This window comes from Mus caroli, unplaced genomic scaffold (assembly GCF_978045245.1).
Source record: "Mus caroli unplaced genomic scaffold, Mus_caroli_1 scaffold_10, whole genome shotgun sequence".
Lineage (NCBI taxonomy): Eukaryota > Metazoa > Chordata > Mammalia > Rodentia > Muridae > Mus > Mus caroli.
This window is the reverse complement of record NW_028227265.1, coordinates 91129093-91148214: the sequence shown is the minus strand read 5'-3', so window position 1 is coordinate 91148214 and position 19122 is coordinate 91129093. Positions and strand designations below refer to the sequence as shown.

General features: G+C 39.2%; 1 non-coding gene across 1 annotated transcript; it reads right to left on the bottom strand.

The window, feature by feature from the left end:
- Positions 1-16281: 16281 nt before the first annotated feature.
- On the bottom strand, positions 16282-16413 carry LOC115031821 (small nucleolar RNA SNORA17). Its single transcript, XR_003837480.1, has one exon. It is a non-coding gene; the product is annotated as a small nucleolar RNA SNORA17 (small nucleolar RNA).
- Between the last annotated feature and the right edge of the window lie 2709 nt (positions 16414-19122).

Below are 19122 nucleotides of genomic sequence, written 5' to 3'. Positions count from 1 at the left end.
AAGAGCCTGCTGACAGGAGCCTGATAATGGCAGTTTCCTGCGAGGCTCTGCCAGTGCCTGGCAAATACAGAAGTGGATGCTCACAGTCATCCATTGGACAGAGCACAAGGTCCACAATGAAAGAGCCAGAGAAATACCCAACCCAAAGAGCTGAAGGGGTCGGAAGCCCCATAGGAGGAACATACATATGAACTAAGCAGTACCCCCAGAGCTCCTTGGAACTATACCACCAATCAAGGAGGGCACATGGTGGAACTTGTGGCTCTGGCTATATGTGTGACAGGGGATGGCCTGGTTGGTCATCAGTGGGAGGAGAGGCCCTTGGTCCTGTGAGGGCTCTATGACCCAGTGTAGGGGAATGCCAGGACCAGGAATGGGAGTGGGTAGATTGGGGAGCAGGGAGAGGGGGGACTTTCAGAGGGGATACTAGGAGGGAGGATAACATTTGAGATATGAATGGAGAGAATATCTAGAAAAAAAAGAAGAAGAAACAATGAATTTATGGAATTCTTAGGTAACTAGAAAATATCATTCTAAGTGAGGTAACTCAATCACAAAAGAACACACATGGTATACACTCACTGATAAGTGTTATTAGCCCAGAAGCTTGGAATACCCAAGGTACAATTCACAGACCAAATGAAGCTCAAGAGGAAGGAAGACCAAAGTATGGATACTTCAGTCCTTCCTAGAAGGAGGAACAAAATACCCATGGGAGGAGATACAGCGATAAAGTGTGGAGCAGAGACTTAAGAAAAGACTATAAAAAGACTGAACCACCTGGGTATCCATCCCATATACAGTCACCAAGCCCAGACACTATTGTGGATGTCAACAAGTACTTGCTGACAGGAGCCTGATATAGCTGTCTCCTGAGAGGCTCTGCCAGTGCCCGATAAATACAGAGGTGGATCCTCTCAGCCAACATTAGACTAAGCACAAGGTCCCCAGTGGAGGAGCTGGAGAATGGATTGAAGGAGCTGAAGGGGGTTGCAGCCCCAGAGAAGGAATAACCATAAGAACCAAACAGTACCCCTAGTGCTCCCAGGGACTAAACCACCAACCAAAGAGTACACATGGAGAGACTCATGGCTCCAGCTGCATATGTAGCAGAAGATGACCTTGTTGGACATCAATGGAAGGAGAGACCCTTGGTCCTGAGAATGTTCAATGCCCAGAGTAGGGAAATGACAGGACACGGAAGAGGAAGTGGATGTGGATGGGTTGGTGAGCTGGAGGAGTGGGGAGGGTATATGGGATTTTCAGAGGGGAAACCAAGAAAGGGGATAACATTTGAAATGTAAATGAAGAAAATATCTAATAAAAATTAATAAAAAAGAAAAGGTCTCTCATAATTTTAAAAATTATGTTATTTATTTATATTCCAAAAGTTGCCCCCTTCCTGGTCCCCCTCCCTGAGTTATTCACTCCATTCCCCCTTCCCTCCCACCCCCGTTTGAGAGCGTGCTCCTGCACCCAACCACCCTCACCAGTATCCCTCTTCCCTGGGACATCAAGTTTCCACAGGATTAAGTGCATCTTCTCCCACTAAGGCCAGACAAGGCAGTCCTCTGCTATACATGTGCCTGGGGCCACAGACCAGCCCAGGTGTGACCCTTTGTTGGTGGCTCAGTCTCTGGGAGCTCTGAGGTATCCAGGTTAGTTGACACTGTTCTTCCCATGGGGTGCAATCCCCCTCAGCTCCTTCAAGTCCTTCCCCTAACCTCAATCCAATGGTTAGCTGTAAGGACCTTCATCTGTCTCAGTCAGCTGCTGGTAGAGCCTCTCAGAGAACAGTCATGCCAGGCTCCTGTCAGCAAGCACATTATGACATCAGTAATAGTGTCAGCATTTGGTGTGCAAGCATGGGGTAGATCTTGAGTTTGGCTTGTCACTTGGTGGTCTTTCTTTCAGTATCTGCTCCATTTTTGTCCCTGAATTTGCTTTAGACGGGAACAATTCTGGGTCAAAAATTTTGAAGATGATTGTGTGACCCCCTGCCACAACAGGTGGCCATGTGTCTATCTACTGGAGATAGTCTCTTCCAGTTCCATCTCTCCACTGCTGGGCATTTTGGCAAATGTCATGCCCACTGAGTCTTGGTAAGCCCTCACATCCCAGGTTTCTGGTACTTTATAGAGGTTTCCCAGAACCCATCCCCACCCCACACTGCTGCATATTTCAATTCATTCTCCTGGTCCTATGGGGTTCTCTCATGTCTCCACCGTAAGTGATTCTGCCGTCCATTTTCCACTTCCTCTCTCTTCTCTCACCCATGTTCCTCCCTCCTGCTGCCACCAATGATTACTTTGTAACCCCTTCAGAGTGGCTTTGAGACATCTACATTTGGGCCTTCCTTCTTTTCAAGCTTCCTACAGTCTGTAAGTTATATTATGGGTATTCTGAACTTTCAGGCTAATATCCACTTATCAGTGAGTCCATACCATTCATGCCCTTTTGAGTCTGGGTTACCTCACTCAGTATGATAGTTTCTAGTTCCATCCATTTGCCTGCAAAATTCATAATGTTCTTGTTTTTAATAGCTGAATGAATGAACCACATTTTCTGTATCCATGCCTTGTTGAGGGACATGTGGGTTGTTTCCAGCTTCTTCTATCTCTTGTGCTCTGTTGGTGATGCTTGCATCTGTAACTCCTGATCTCTTTCCTAGGTTTTCCATCTCCAGCATTGCCTCCACTTGTAATTTCTTTATTGCTTCTATTTCCATTTTTAGTTCTAAGATGGTTTTGTTTGATACCTTCACCTGCTTAATTGTATTTTCCTGTATTTCTTTAAGGGGTTTGATTGTTTCCTCTTTAAGGACTTTTACCTGTTTGCCTGTGTTTTCCTGTATTTCTTTAAGTGAGTTATTTATATCCTTCTTAAAGGCCTCTGTTGTTTTCATAAGATCGTATTTTAGGTCTGCTTTTCAGGTCTGTTAGGGTATCCTGGGCTTGCTGTGGTGGGATTACTACATTCTGATGGTACCAAATTACATTGACTTCTGTTGCTTATGTTCCTGAAAGTCCCTCTTGCCATTTGGTTGTCTCTGGTGTTAACTGGCTTGGGTGTCTCTGACTGGACTTTAGCTCCTTGGAAATAATTAGAGCTCTGTGACATGAGTTAGAGCTGGCCTCCTGGCAGCCAGACAGTGCTGTCTCTGTTTAAAGGAGGTGTGTACCTGATTATGACAGTCATTCTGGGAGATAAGCAGGCTATGGGATGGGGGAGAAGAGCAGGCACTCCAATATGGCTTCAGTGTAAGAGCAGACTGGAAGGGACATGGGGCTCAGGCAGAAGGGATGGGTTCTACATCTACTGGGCTCTGTGAGGGTCTCAGCTAGTGTAGTTATTTGGCAGGAGGGGTGTCTCACCTGTGTCCCTGGTTATGGCAGATCTCTTGGGAGACAGACAGGCCATGGGGTGTGAGAGAGGAGCAGACCAGCTAGCTGATCTACCCAAGTAGAGTTGCATCCAGAAGGGCTCTCACAGAGCTTATTAAAGACCATAACTTAAGCTAGGCTCACTAGCCATTGATCTCTCAGGATACTCTTTGTCCTTCTTCAATACTGGGTTACATGCATCTACTACCATATCCAGCATTTGCATACATGGGTCCCAGGGATTTGAACTCATATTTTTCTGCTTTAAACAAAGACTGTAGTGGCTTAGTTCTCCAGCCCCTGGAAAAGTGATTTTAAAAGAATGTATAGGATAAGTATGTAGGTTTCTCCTTATAAAATAAAAGTCTGTTACTGAAATGGTTATAGCCTTTCCTTTATAATCAGACATTATATATGCTACATATTTGAAATCATAGTTACTCATCTTCGTAATAGAAATTTTGGGAAACTATAAGACTTAAAGTTAGTTAGACCACTGAAGATTTATGTAGGAAAATATATTTTCCCTCTGCCTAAAGAAATATTGAATGTTAGCAATGCTACCAATTCTTCCTTTTTTTATAAAATTAAACATGTCTTATGCTCAAATTTGCATATAAGTGTAAAGACGTAATTTCATTAAAATGGAATAAATCTAAATTTTACTATTCTCTCAGCTCTATTTGAAAATGTTTACTCAACTATGCCCATGACAGCACAAATCTATCCTAAAATTGAGTTAACAAATGAAATCTTTATTGTATGCAACTCCAGCACACAATAACATTTCCTTGTACAACAGTACATTATTACAACAATGTTGTATGGTCCTGTATTTTGGCTCATTGATTGTGTCTCTGCTCACTCTAATATAGACATCTTCTGACATAAGATTTATCACCCAATTTTTAATTAAATTGTTGAAGTATGATGGAGGAGTTGTGAGAATAATGATTGCAATTTATTCTCTTGTTTGGCTAATTTTATGTTAAAAATTTTAAGATATAAAAATCTAAATTATAACATTAAAAAATTAAAAGGCATTATTAACATCTGTTTATCATAAAACATGTATTATATAAGCAGTATTTTTCATAATTCTATCTTTGTTACAGTCATGTAAGTTTTCAACTTCTTTATTTCTTATAAACTATAGAAATTTGAAACTATAATAAAAATTGATCATTTAGTTATAGAAGGGTCTATGTGTACCATCAAAGCCAAACTGACACAAACACACACACACACACACACACACACACACACACACACACTGTTTGTTTTGTTTTGTTTTTTTGAGACAGTTTTTCTGTGTAGCCCTGGATGTCCTGGAATTTACTCAGTATACCAGACTGGCCTCAAACTCAAAAATCTGCCTACCTCTGCCTCCCAAGTGCTGGGATTAAAGACGTGTGCCACCATTGGCCTGCTATTTTTATATATTTTAGGCATAAAATGATCTAATTCTTTGAATGGTTTAATGTCGACCAATATTTCAGACATGTGAATTATACCTGACCTAAGTTACAGATACCAATCTTTCATCTCTTAACTCTTCTGTGGTTAATACTGTGTTTTGAACTTTTCAAATAAATTCAAATCCAGAATGTACTGCATTTTTTTTAAAGGAACTATGGAAAAACTGTGAAAGAAAGAATGAACCATGTGTTGTTTCAGTCGAGATTATTGACTTTATAAGTGGATTGACATGAGTGTCTTAAAAAATCACAGAGACAGACTATAATTACAGTATAATTGCTGTTTCGTCCTAAATATAACACAAAGATATTCTGACATTGAATAACCAGTGATTCTCCAAATCCTCCTTCTCAGTTCTAAGTGAGATCACTTATGTGAGATGTCTAATTTAACACGCGAATATTTCTAACAGAAACATTGGCCATTGGTGATTAGTTTGCTCTCTGGTGCTATAATCAGATATCATGACCAAAGTGACTTATGGGGAAATTTAGTTTGGCACAACGCTTCAAAGGGATAGGTCAATAAAGACAGGCAGGGATGGCAGGAAGCCGCAAGCATGAAAATAGGAGCAGGAAGAGCTCACTTCCTAACAAAAAGCATGAGTCAGGAAGAGAAAACAAAGTAGGGTGAGGTTTAATATACCCAATGGCATTATTTCCTCCAGTAAGGCTGTACGTCGTAAACCTCCCCAAACATTAATACCAACTGGGGACTAAGTGTTCAGTTATCTGAGCTTATGGAAGACACTCTCAATCAAACCACTGCGATTGATAGCTGATGAAATATAAATCATCAATTTGTAGTTCTGTGAAACTGAAAAGAGTCCTCCAGGTGTCCTGAAACCTACCCACTTCTTGTTTCGTATGAAGCTTCTGCTTTATATGATAATGAAGAAAATTTTCATTGCATGCATCTGGGCATATGAGACAAACAGACGAAAAGATTCATGCTTTAACACCTGCATAATTAATCAATGGATTCATACTTCTGAAGTTTACAGTTCCAGCCTGAAGTCTGTATTGTTTCTCCTCATATTTCTCACCAATGCTATCAATTATTCAACAAAATAGAGTAAGTTTATGCTCTGTGCTAGTTGTAGGAGCGATGTGTTTGAATATTCTAAAGTTCTCGTCCTTACAGATTTGTTGGAAATGTGGGGCAGGAAAAAAAAGAAAAAAGAAAAGAAAAGGAAATCAAGATTTTCATTGAAAGGCTAAATAAGGATGATGGCCAAATTATATTTTGAAGCAAACCTCCAATGTTGGTTAGTTTATTGAAAAAGTGATTAAAATGAAACACATTATAATTCCCCTTTTCAGGCATTTTATTGAAAATGTTTCTGAGAATTAGTGTGTGCTATTGACCACAGGTTCCTTCACATAAGTAGACTTAAGTTAAGAAACCACATTATCATCTTAGATGAAGATAATGCCTTTGACAAAGTCCAACACCTCTTCATGATAAAATTTGGGGAAATCTAGGAATATGGAAAACATATTTAAACACAATAAAGGAATGTAGGCACCTTGAAACCAACATATAGCAAAGTGGAAAGAAAAAAAAGGAAGGCAAAACAAAAAATTCAAAGCATTTATACTAAAATCAGGAAAAAGAGTAGCATGACTATTTGCCTTTATTTATTTATTTATTATTTTTTTAATTAGGTATTTTCTTCATTTACACCTCCAGTGCTATCCCAAAAGTCCCCATACCCTCCCCCCCACTCCCCCCCACCCACTCCCACTCCTTGGCCCTGGCATTTGCCTATACTGAAGCATATAAGGTTTGAACGACCAATGGGCCTCTCTTTCCAATGATGGCCAACTAGGCCATCTTCTGATACATACGCAGCTAGAGACACGAGCTCCAGGGGATACTGGTTAGTTCATATTGTTGTTCCACCTATAGGGTTGCAGAACCCTTTAGCTCCTTGGGTACTTTCTCTAGCTCCTCCATTGGGAGCCCTGTGATCCATCCAATAGCTAACTGTGAGCATCCACTTCTGTGTTTGCTAGGCCCCGGCATAGTCTCACAAGAGACACCATAAAAGGATCCTTTCATCAAAATCTTGCTAGTGTATACAATGGTGTCAGCGTTTGGAGGCTGATTATGGGATGGATCCCTGGATATGGCAGTCTCTAGATGGTCTGTCCTTTCATCTCAGCTCCAAACTTTGTCTCTGTAACTCCTTCCATGGGTGTTTTGTTCCCAATTCTAAGAAGGGGCAAAGTGTCCACACTTTCCCCTTTGTTTTTCTTGAGTTTCATGAATTTCACAAATTGTATCTTATATCTTGGGTATTCTAAGTATCTGGGCTAATATCCACTTATCAGTGAGTACTTATCATGTGAGTTCTTTTGTGATTGGGCTACCTCACCCAGGATGATGCCCTCCAGGTCCATCCATTTGCCTAGGAATTTCATAAGTTCATTCTTTTTAATAGCTAAGTAGTACTCCATTGTGTAAATGTACCACATTTTCTGTATCCATTCCTCTGTTGAGGGGCATCTGGGTTCTTTTGAGCTTCTGGCTATTATAAATAAGGCTGCTATGAACATAGTGGAGCATGTGTCCTTCTGACCGGTTGGGACATCTTCTGGATATATGCCCAGGAGAGGTATTGTGGGATCCTCCAGTAGTACTATGTCCAATTTTCTGAGGAACCGCCAGACTGATTTCCAGAGTGGTTGTACAAGCTTGCAATCCCACCAACAATGGAGGAGTGTTCCTCTTTCTCCACATCCTCGCCAGCATCTGCTGTCAACTGAATTTTTCATCTTAGCCATTCTGAGAAGTGTGAAGTGGAATCTCAGGGTTGTTTTGATTTGCATTTCCCTGATGATTAAGGATGCTGAACATTTTTTCAGGTGCTTCTCAGCTATTCGGTATTCCTCAGGTGAGAATTCCTTGTTAAGCTCTGCACCCTATTTTTAATGGGGTTATTTGATTTTTTGGAGTCCACCTTCTTGAGTTCTTTATATATATTGGATATTAGTCCCCTATCTGATTTAGGATAGGTAAAGATCCTTTCCCAATCTGTTGGTGGCCTTTTTGTCTTATTGATGGTGTCTTTTGCTTTACAGAAGCTTTGAAATTTTATGACGTCCCATTTGTCGATTCTTGGTTTTACAGCACAAGCCATTGCTGTTCTATTCAGGAATTTTTTCCCCTGTGCCCATATCTTCAGGGCTTTTTCCCACTTTCTCCTCTATAAGTTTCACTGTCTCTGGTTTTATGTGGAGTTCCTTGATCCACTTAGATTTGACCTTAATACAAGGGATAGGAATAGATCAATTTGCATTCTTCTATATGTTAACCACCAGTTGTGCCAGCACCATTTGTTGAAAATGCTGTCTTTTTTCCACTGGATGGTTTTAGCTTCCTTGTCAAAGATCAAGTGACCATAGGTGTGTGGGTTCATTTCTGGGTCTTCAATTCTATTCCATTGGTCTACTTGTCTGTTGATATACCAGTACTGTGCAGTATTTATCACAATTACTCTGTAGTACAGCTTTAGTTCAGGCATGGTGATTCCACCAGAGGTTCTTTTATCCTTGAGAAGAGTTTTTGCTATCCTAGGTTTATTGTTATTCCAGATGAATTTGCAGATTGTCCTTTCTAATTCGTTGAAGAATTGAGTTGGGATTTTGATGGGGATTGCATTGAATCTGTAGATTGCTTTTGGCAAGATAGCCATTTTTACTATATTGATCCTGCCAATCCATGAGCATGGGAGATCTTTCCATCTTCTGAGATCTTCTTTAATTTCTTTCTTCAGAGACTTGAAGTTCTTCTCATACATATCTTTTACTTCCTTAGTTAGAGTCAAGCCAAGTTATATTGTTATAATTATATTTATATATTATTAAATTATTTGTGACTATTGTGAAAGGTGTTTTTCTAATTTCTTTCTCAGTCTGTTTATCCTTTGTGTAGAGAAAGGCCATTGACTTGTTTGAGTTAATTTTATATCCAGCTACCACACTGAAGCTGTTTATCAGGTTTAGGAGTTCTCTGGTGGAATTTTTAGGGTCACTTATATATACAATCTTATCATCTGCAAAAAATGATATTTTGTCTTCTTCCTTTCCAATTTGTATCCCCTTGATCTCCTTTTTTTGTCAATTGCTCTGGCTAGGACTTCAAGTACAATGTTGAATAGGTAGGGAGAAAGTGGGTAGCCTTGTCTAGTCCCTGATTTTAGTGGGATTTAGATGGATTTCCTGTAAGCAGCAAAATGTTGGGTCCTGTTTGTGTAGCCAGTCTGTTAGTCTATGTCTTTTTATTGGGGGAGTTGTGTCCATTGATATTAAGAGATATTAAGGAATAGTAATTGTTGCTTCCTATTATTTTTGTTGTTAGAGTTGGCATTCTGTTCTTGTGGCTGTCTTCCTTTAAGTTTGTTGAAGGATTAATTTCTTGCTTTTTCTAGGGCATGGTTTCCATCCTTGTATTGGTGTTTTTCTGTTATTATCCTTTGAAGGGCTGGATTCGTGGAAAGATAATGTGTGAATTTGGTTTTGTCATGGAATACTTTGGTTTCTCCATCTATGGTAATTGAAAATTTGGCTGGGTATAGTATCCTGGGCTGGCATTTGTGTTCTCTTAGTGTCTGTATAACATTTATCCAGGATCTTCTGACTTTCATAGTCTCTGGTGAAAAGTCTGGTGTAATTCTGATAGGCCTGCCTTATATGTTACTTGACCCTTTTCCCTTACTGCTTTTAATATTCTATCTTTATTTAGTGCATTTGCTGTTCTGATTATTATATGTCAGGAGGAATTTCTTTTCTGGTCCAGTCTACTTGGAGTTCTGTAGGTTTCTTGTATGTATGTTCATGGGCATCTCTTTCTTTAGGTTTGGGAAGTTTTCTTCTATTATTTTGTTAAAGCTATTTGCTGGCCCTTTAAGTTGAAAATCTTCATTCTCATCTACTCCTATTATCCGTAGGTTTGGTCTTCTCATTGTGTCCTGGATTTCCTGGAAGTTTTGAGTTAGGATCTTCTTTGCATTTTGCATCGTGTTTGATTGTTGTGCCAATGTTCTCTATGGAATCTTCTGCACCTGAGATTCTCTCTTCCATCTCTTGTATTCTGTTGCTGATGCTCACATCTATGGTTCCAGATTTCTTTCCTAGGGTTTCTATTTTCAGCTTTGCCTCACTTTGGGTTTTCTTTATTGTGTCTACTTCCCTTTTTAGGTCTGGTATGGTTTTGTTCATTTCCATCACCTGTTTGGATGTGTTTTCCTCTTTTTCTTTAAGGACTTGTAACTCAATAGCAGTGTTCTCCTGTATTTCTTTAAGTGAGTTATTGAAGTCCTTCTTGATGTCCTCTACCATCATCATGAGATATGCTTTAAAATCCAGGTCTAGCCTTTAGGGTGTGTTGGGGTGCCCAGGACTGGGCGAGGTGGGAGTGCTGCGTTCTGAGGTTGGTGAGTGGTTTTGGTTTCTGTTAGTAATGTTCTACGTTTGCCTTTCACCATCTGGTAATCTCTGGAGTTATTTGTTATAGTTGTCTCTGGTTAGAGTTTGTTCATCTCATGATTCTGTTAGCCTCTATCAGCAGAGCTGGGAGACTAGCTCTCTCCTCTGAGTTTCAGTGATCAGAGCACTCTCTGCAGGCAAGCTCTCCTCTTACAGGAAAGGTGCACAGATATCTGGTGTTTGGACCTCCCTTCTGGCAGAAGATGAAGGCCTGAAACAGGACCTGTCCCAGAAGCTGTGTTGCTTTAGCCTGTCCCAGAAGCTGTTAGTTTCTGTAGTCCACACTCTCACCTGCACATACTAGTCTCAGAGGGATCTGAGAACCAAGATGGCTTCCCCAGGTGCTCAGACAAAGCCCTCCGGGCCAGACAGACACCTCTTCTCTGGCAGGGAAGGTGCCCGGATGTCTGGAGCCCGAAACAGGGTCTGTCTCAGAAGCTGTCCTCTAGGGACCATGGGGTTATCCGCCAACTCTGTGCCCAGGTGACCAAATGCTGGTGCTGATGGGAAGGGACTTGTGACCCTGGTCAAGCCGGGTTTCCTGCTTCTCTAATGCTGTCTCAGGTCCTGCGCGATTGGATTGGAACAGAAGTTGTGTTTCACTCCCTGGTGGCCCTAAGATCGCTTGGAGAGTCCTCTAAGGGACCTTGGGGGTGTCAGCCAACTCCACACCCAAGGTGACCCGGAGCTGGCGCCGACAGGAAGGGACTTATGACCCTGGTCTATTTGCCTTTCTTATTCAGTATAGTGCTTAAAGTTTCACAGCAAGACAAGTCAAGGAGATAAAGAGGATACACATGAGAAAGACAGAAATCAAATTGTCCTTAGTTGTAGGTGAAATGATTCTATACATAAAAGACCTCACATAGTCCACCAGAAAATTCCTACAGCTGATGCATCAAATTAATACACATGAATCATTAGCTTTCCTATATAAGTGACAAACATATTGACAAAGAAAACAGGCTATCAATTCATAACAGCCTAAAACTCTTGGAATAAATTTAAATAAAAAATGAATTATTTGTACAAAGATAACTTTAAGGCACTGAAAAAAAAAGAAATAGAAGACATCAAAATTATAGAAAGGCCTCTCCCTCATGCTCATGGACTTAAAAGGTTTAAAAAATTTCAATGATCATCCCAAATAAAGATTCAAAGCAATCCCCATGAAAATTCCAATTCAATTCTTCAAGGAAATCGGGAAAAAAATCTTAAATTTCATATAGAACATAAAAGACCTAGAATAGTCAAAAGAAATCTTAAGACTAGAAAGGCTGGTGGAGGTAGCAGCATGCCAGATTTCTAGTTATACTGTCTGGCACTAGCATAAAAGCAGACACATTGATCAATAAGAGAAAACTGAGGCACCATACCCTAGCCCACACTACTGCAACCACCTGGTCTTTTACAAAGAAGCCAGCAATGTGCACTGGATGAGATAAAATGGTACTGGTCAAAGTGGGTAGCTGCATCTAGAAGACTTAAGTTAGATTCTTATCTCTCGCTCTGCACAAATCTCATCTTCAAATGTATCAAGAACCTCAGCTTAAGACCTGAGCCTCCTAAATCTAACTGAAGAGGAAGTAGGGCATTTTCTGACTGGGATTCCAATAGCAGAAGGATTATTGAGCAACCATTATTAAGTGGGATGTCATAAACTGAATGCTTCAGTAGAGCAAAGGCCAAAGGCAATATGGCTCATTTGAGTGACAAGGCAAGATATAGAATTGAAATAAAAAAGAACTTTATCAGTAATATGTCTCTCAAAGGATTATGATCTAGAATACACAAAAAAAAGTCCTAAACACCATTAAAATAAACAACCCATCTAAAAACTGAGGCATGGAGCAAAACAGAGAGTTCTCCAAAGACGAAATGCAAATATCTAATAAGTGTATTATTCTGCAGATTTCTGGTTTTGTTCTGTTTTTATTCAGCGGGAAACATATTTCCTCTATCAAGGAATCACCTTTGCAAGTTTCAAGTATTTTGATCGTTTAATTTTTTTTTTCAAAAGATTTCTGCCCCCCCCCCCCAAAAAAATTCCCTGAGTTCAGGAATTAAATGCACATAGCTTATTTGAGAAGCAATTTGAATTCCAGCTTCAGAAAGGATTGAGTTAGAGAGCTGCAAACTAACACGGAGATTGTTCACCAAGTAAGCTATTACTAAAGAAAATAAATGTGTATCATCTCTGTAGCCTCCTGTACAAAGCTTTATAACCAACCAGAAATGTTGGTTGCTATGGTAACCCAGAGAAACACCTACCGGTTTTCATTCTCTGATGTTCATAATCGACACAGTCAGAGTCCTTGAGGTAGAAAGAAGCATGTGAGACAGTGTGAGCTGAAGTGTTATTCAGTGCATCAAGAACCAGGAGAAGTGGTGCCCGGCATCAGAGATGAAGGATGCAGTATGAGAGGGACAAGGATTGAAGAAGTGTCAGAGATGCTTGTAAGTCCTATAGTAGTTATGTCCTTGCACTGAATTTTCCACTATGTGTTGGCATTTTGCTATATCTTCTGTATCGTTTCTTATTTTAAGTACTTTCTTTTTCCTAAAGTCTGTCTATCTATCTCTATCTATCTATCTATCTATCTATCTATCTATCTATCTATCTATCTATCTATCTATCTATCTATCTGTGTGTGGGTGCATGTGAACATATGTGCCACAGTATGTATCTGGAGGACAACTTGCTGGGCCTGGTTCTTTCTTTCTACTATATGGAATCTGGGAACAGGAACCAAACTCGGGTGTCTGGCATGGTAACAGGTGCTTTTATCTGCTGAGCCATCCAACAGGCCCCGCCTTATGTACTTTACACAAGTGTTTTTGCCTTCAAAGAACTGTAAGCCCCTGAGGACCATGTCTATACGTGGCCCTTTGTGCAGATACTGAGCTGACTAATCAACATGCTGGGGTCCAGAATAATAGCATGTTAATAAATTATTAATTAAATATTACTAACTATGTGTGAAAAGCTATTGCTAATTTTCCAACCTTGGTTTCCAAGTTGCTTTAAAGAAACTGAAAGCACATTTCCTAAAAGAGTGTAACAGATAAATTTAAAAGTAAAGATCCGAATAAGAGCTTATTTTACACTTTATTCAGATATACATTTTTTTAAGTTTTAAACTTGCTTATATTCTTAACAGTTTAACGCAATCATTTTCTTTCCTTAAAGTAAATGCTATAATCATAATGAGCAAGTAATTTTATATTTATGAAAGTGGAAATATTAAATCTGAGTTAATTAGCGCTCTATTAAAATAGTAGGCCCATTTATTCTAAATAATGACTTTAGATGAGTCCACACTCTCCAACCATAACAGTACTGAACACTTTGGAGAATTCATAGACTTTATTCTCTCAATGGAAAGAGCTTGTAACATTCTCAAGGTTATTTACCTATATGTTTTAATTTGAATAGATTCATTACATTTTTGAGCTCAAAGCCTTTTTCTAAAAGAGGTATTAAAACCTACGTAGTTCACTTCTTAAACTGAGATTAGATTTTATAAAATTGATGCCCAGTATTAGTACTAAGAATATGTTTTATTTTTTAATTTAAAGCCTTAATGAGAGTAATCTAAGCCTGAATAACCATAACCAGATATGAGTACCTTTTGTCACAAGTAGTTAGAGAGGAAACGAGACTCAATGAAACAGTCCTCCCAAGATCCCAGCTGTCATTTTCTCATAAGTGAGCACAATGGGATCTCACGATGTCTGACTGGCCAGGAAAATCGATTATAAAACGCAGCAGCTTTTATTAAGTTCCACATTAAGATTTGTTTTTAAAAAACTGAATTGCTTGCTGATTTTTGATAAATATATCACTTATTTTAGTAAGCAATCAACACTGTTATTTTAAAGTAAATTAATTTTTCTGTTCTATTTTTTATAACATTATAAATATTGATGGGTATGTCACACCTAAACTAAAGTTCCTTGGCTCTCCAATAGTTTTCAAGTGGACAGAAATTCCTTATACCAAAATTATTGAGGACTACTACACTATGTCTTTAATAGTCCAATGGCATGATGTGGCAAATAATTCAGAAAGAGAGCCTGCTGGAGGATTCTGTGAAGATTTCTTGAAGAGACTGAAACCTACACTGGATCTTACATGATAAAATGGATTTTAGCATTGTAGGATAGAAACAATGTCTATTTAAGGATGGTAGCAAAAGCATATGTATGTACCAACCACAAAGTGCAGGAGTAAGGAGACTGGTGAAGTGGGCAGGGGTATACATCACAAAAGCAGTAGGAGCCAAGTTGGAAAGATATGCTAAAAAAAAACCCCAAAACCCCCAAAAAACAGAATCATAGATGTAATCACACTGGCTGTGGGGAACCAGTAACTTCAGAAGCACAGATTATAGGGTAAAATGAATTCATACTTCAAAGGGACCCATCTGGGAGGTGGATTGATTCTAGAGAGAGATAAATTAGTAGAAATGTTAGCGTGGAGGGTTGTGTAGAAAAGGATAAAGAGCAGTCCTAAAATTCCAGGGCTGGAAGCTTGAATGAGGAAGAAAATGAATGCAGCATTGAGGCAAAGAGAACACTCAGCACCTCAGAAGAAAGGGCGAAACAGCTATGTTGAGAAATTGCGACTTGATGTTGACGCATCTGAATTTAATGATATATGGTACAATTTAAGCATAAAATACATTTCTTTGTGTTTGTATTTTAATTTGTAAAGATATTATATTACATGTTATATAACTATTTACTACATATGTATATAATTATAAATATTATATATTATTAAATATGTAGAAATGTCAAAATAAATTTGAGTTACTAATGAAAATTCCCTTTCAAGGACTCCAGTTAACTAAAGTTTGCTATACTATACACATCGATGTATGTTATTGAACAGTTCCCCCTAGGAAGAAAAAACATTTTCTTGTAGCTTTAAAATGATTACTTCCTACATTACTAACTCTATCTGTGCAACGTTTGACTGCTTTTAAAGCTGACTTTGTTTTCATTTAGAAAGGCACTCCATGCCACAAACACACACTACTGAAAAGTTACTAAATAATTGAACAAAATAAATCCTTCAGTTAAAAATAATTGTGGCCAAGTGTCATTAATGCCAGCCCTTGGAAGACAAAGACAAGAGTATCTCTGACTGTGAGGTCATCTTGGCATACACAGAACATTCCAAGCCAACCAGGGCTACATACTGAAACTCTGTCTCAAAAGGAGACAGAGGTTTGCGTTTTTTTTTTTTTTTTGGTTATTCTTTAAATTTATTAAAACTTTGTATTGGTTCTTTGTGATTTTACCTCATGCACCCCAATTCCACCTGTCTTCCTCTCCCCTCTTACCTACTCTCCACCCTTGCAACCCATCCCCCAACAGCCCCAGACATGTCTGCTAGTGAGAGTACATGCCAGGACTTCACCATAGTTCCAGCTAATATCACTGGCTACTCACATCAGGCTGTTCCCTCACTACCCTCCAGTCTCCAGTTCTGCCTCTACCATGGTGCCACAACCCTCTGTTTCTCTTTTTATTCCATCTCGCCACCACTTACTTGCTCCTTCTAGTGGCACCTGGGATCTCTGAGTGTCTGGAATCTTCTTAGGTTTGGTCTCAGGAGTGCTATTCCACATTCTTGCATTGTGGTGCCAAGACGGGGTCATCTCTGGTATAGTCACTTGCAACCCCCCCCACCCCCAAGCCTAGTGGTCATCTCAGGCTAGCTCCCTGTCCAGGCGCCATAAAGCAGGTCTGGTGGTCATCCCAGGTTCTTTCCTGACACAGTTCATCTGAGTGGCTTCTTGTAGGGGCCATCTATCTCTGGCTCACTCCTGCCCAGTGTTACAGTAGGTTCCAGGCAGGGTTCTTCTAGTCTGCCTGGAACCAGACTGGTGGTTGTCTAAGGCTCAATTTTTACAGGGAATGTTTGGCTACTAATTATTCAGATGTTCACAGGTCAGAACACTATGTGTAGAAATAGCCTCTTTCCTCTCGGCTACCTAATGACACACAAGTGACATAGTAGCCATACAGGTGACACTTCAAGGGGCAGGAATTTTGCAGATTTTTATATATGCTACTCGACATATAATTTTGACCTTTCCTATAAACACACGCGTGCGGGTGCACACACACATACACACACAAACACACACACATACACACACACTTTTATAGAAATGAAATGATATTTTTGGAATAAAATCAATATGTACTTAAAAGTTAGGGCTTCCTCTGAAGTCTTCATCTCATCAACTAAAAATATCCTTTGACATATTTCTTAATAATGAGTTAGCCTGTGAAGCAGATGAAGAACTCTGTGGGAAATCAAATGGCTATGTCACCATATTCTACCAATAAAACTTAATGACTGATTATAATTACAATTAAACACTTAATTTTGTTAATACAGAAGTAGCATATACCCAACTCAGCGTTTCTGATGTTTAGAAACCTAACTATCCATCACTTCTTTCCCTGAAAATGACAAGGTGAAAACGATCATTTATTCAGTGAAATAAAATTATTGGCATGCAAGTTTAGCTCACTCAGTGAGCATAGAAAATAAATTGAGATGAAAGTTATTGAATCAAGGACTTGGTAATATAGTTTACTCATTAAAAAGTTCTATTTGCACATTTATATATAATTCCAAAGAAAGGATAATTGAACGGAAACCAAAGTAAGTTGAACTGGTGGTCATTTGTACACTAAATAATTTTAACATTTCTTAAACTCAGAGAAACACGGATCAGAATCCACTGTTCGGTATTCTGCAGCAGGCTCACATCTATCCAAGCCAAGTCAATTTGTTTGACATAATAGGAATGGCAGCATTATCTCTGTGGCTCACCTGGCTTTCCAGTTTCCTTTCCAATGGTTCTTTGGCTCTGTGGATTCCTTCTTCAATTATTTCTGGAATCTCAGTATGCTCTCTATAGAATCCTGTAACCTGCTTGGATTCTTTTCTCTTAAAAACAATGCTACAGATTGTTTAAATTAAATATCTTCAATCATTTGTCCATGTTTCCATCTTCCCTCTATGTATTGGCTAGTTTTGTGTCAACTTGACACAGCTGGAGTTATCACAGAGAAAGGAGCTTCAGTTGAGGAAATGCCTCCATGAGATACAACTGTCAGGCATTTTCTCAATTAGTGATCAAGGGGGAAAGGCCCCTTGTGGGTGGTGTCATCTCTGGGCTGGTAGTCTTGGTTCTATAAGAGAGCAGGCTGAGCAAGCCAGGGGAGGCAAGCTAGTAAGGAACATCCCTCCATGGCCTCTGCATCAGCTCCTGCTTCCTGACCTGCTTGAGTTCCAGTCCTGCATCCTTTGGTGATGAACAGCAGTATGGAAATGTAAGCTGAATAAACCCTTTCCTCCCCAACTTGCTTCTTGGTCATGATGTTTGTGCAGGAATAGAAACCCTGACTAAGACACTCTATATCATTTCACTAAGATAAAATAAATTTTCTTACTGAGGGTGGGAAAATTCTGGTTGCATTCTGCCAGAAGCAACCATACTATGGACATTGACTCTAGAGTATGTAATATAGCAGAATTTAAGAAAATAATTCCCTCTCTATTTCTCTTCCTTCCCCAAAGCTACTAAATAATGCAGAGTTTTTTGACATTATATTTCTTGAGCTTATTGTGTATGACACTGGCCTCTCTGGTTATAGGGGCATGCTGAAAAATAAGTGAAATACTGTTTGTTTGAGATAATGAAATATCCAACATAACCGACTCATATGATTGGGGTTGTTTCAGAAAACATCCCAAACACAAACACAGGATGAAATCCAATTGCACAGGTACATGCTCTTTCTATTATAATTTCACTTGGTAAATTCCTTACTAGAATGTTTAGCAATAAATTTCAATATAAATATACAATAGCCCTGATCTAAATCCCAAGACACAAATCAAGCGACACTTGGATCATATGCAAATGCTCTTAGCAAATGCCCTAAATTATATGAAAGAGAATATTTTAATTTGATATCCAATATGGCATTAGGTTGGGTTTAATAATGTTATTGATAATAATTTGGTTGCTGTTGAATATAGTCATAGGACTTTGAAATATCATTCATAAGGAAGATATACTTTAGAAATAACTGAATAAAATGTGTCATAATATACAAAATCACTTTTATTTTAGAGTACATTCAAGAAATATTTATATAAAAATCATTTTGTTAAACCAAGAACTTTCAACAGAGGAATCTGGAGAAAGTACCTATGGGTGGAACAACATTATGAACTAACCAGTACCCCGGAGCTCTTGACTCTAGCTGCATATGTATAAAAAGATGGCCTAGTCGGCCATCACTGGAAAGAGAGGCCCATTGGACATGCAAACTTTATATGCCCCAGTACAGGGGAATGCCAGGGCCAAAAAAATGGGAATGGGTGGGTAGGGAAGTGGGGGGGAGGGTATGGGGGACTTTTGGGATAGCATTGGAAATGTAATTGAGGAAAAGATGTAATAATATATATATATATATATATATATATATATAGAGAGAGAGAGAGAGAGAGAGAGAGAGGAATCTCAAATGGTAAAAGAACATTTAAGTAATGTTCAACATCCTTAACCATCAAGGAAATGGGAATCAAAACCACGCTGAGATTCCATCCACATTGTTTCTCCCAGTATTTTCTCCTGCCCCACCTCCTGATCTCTCTGTTCCCACCCCAATCCACAACCAATCCACCCTTGAAGTCTCTTCTAGTTTCTCTTCCTAGGGAGATCCTTGTG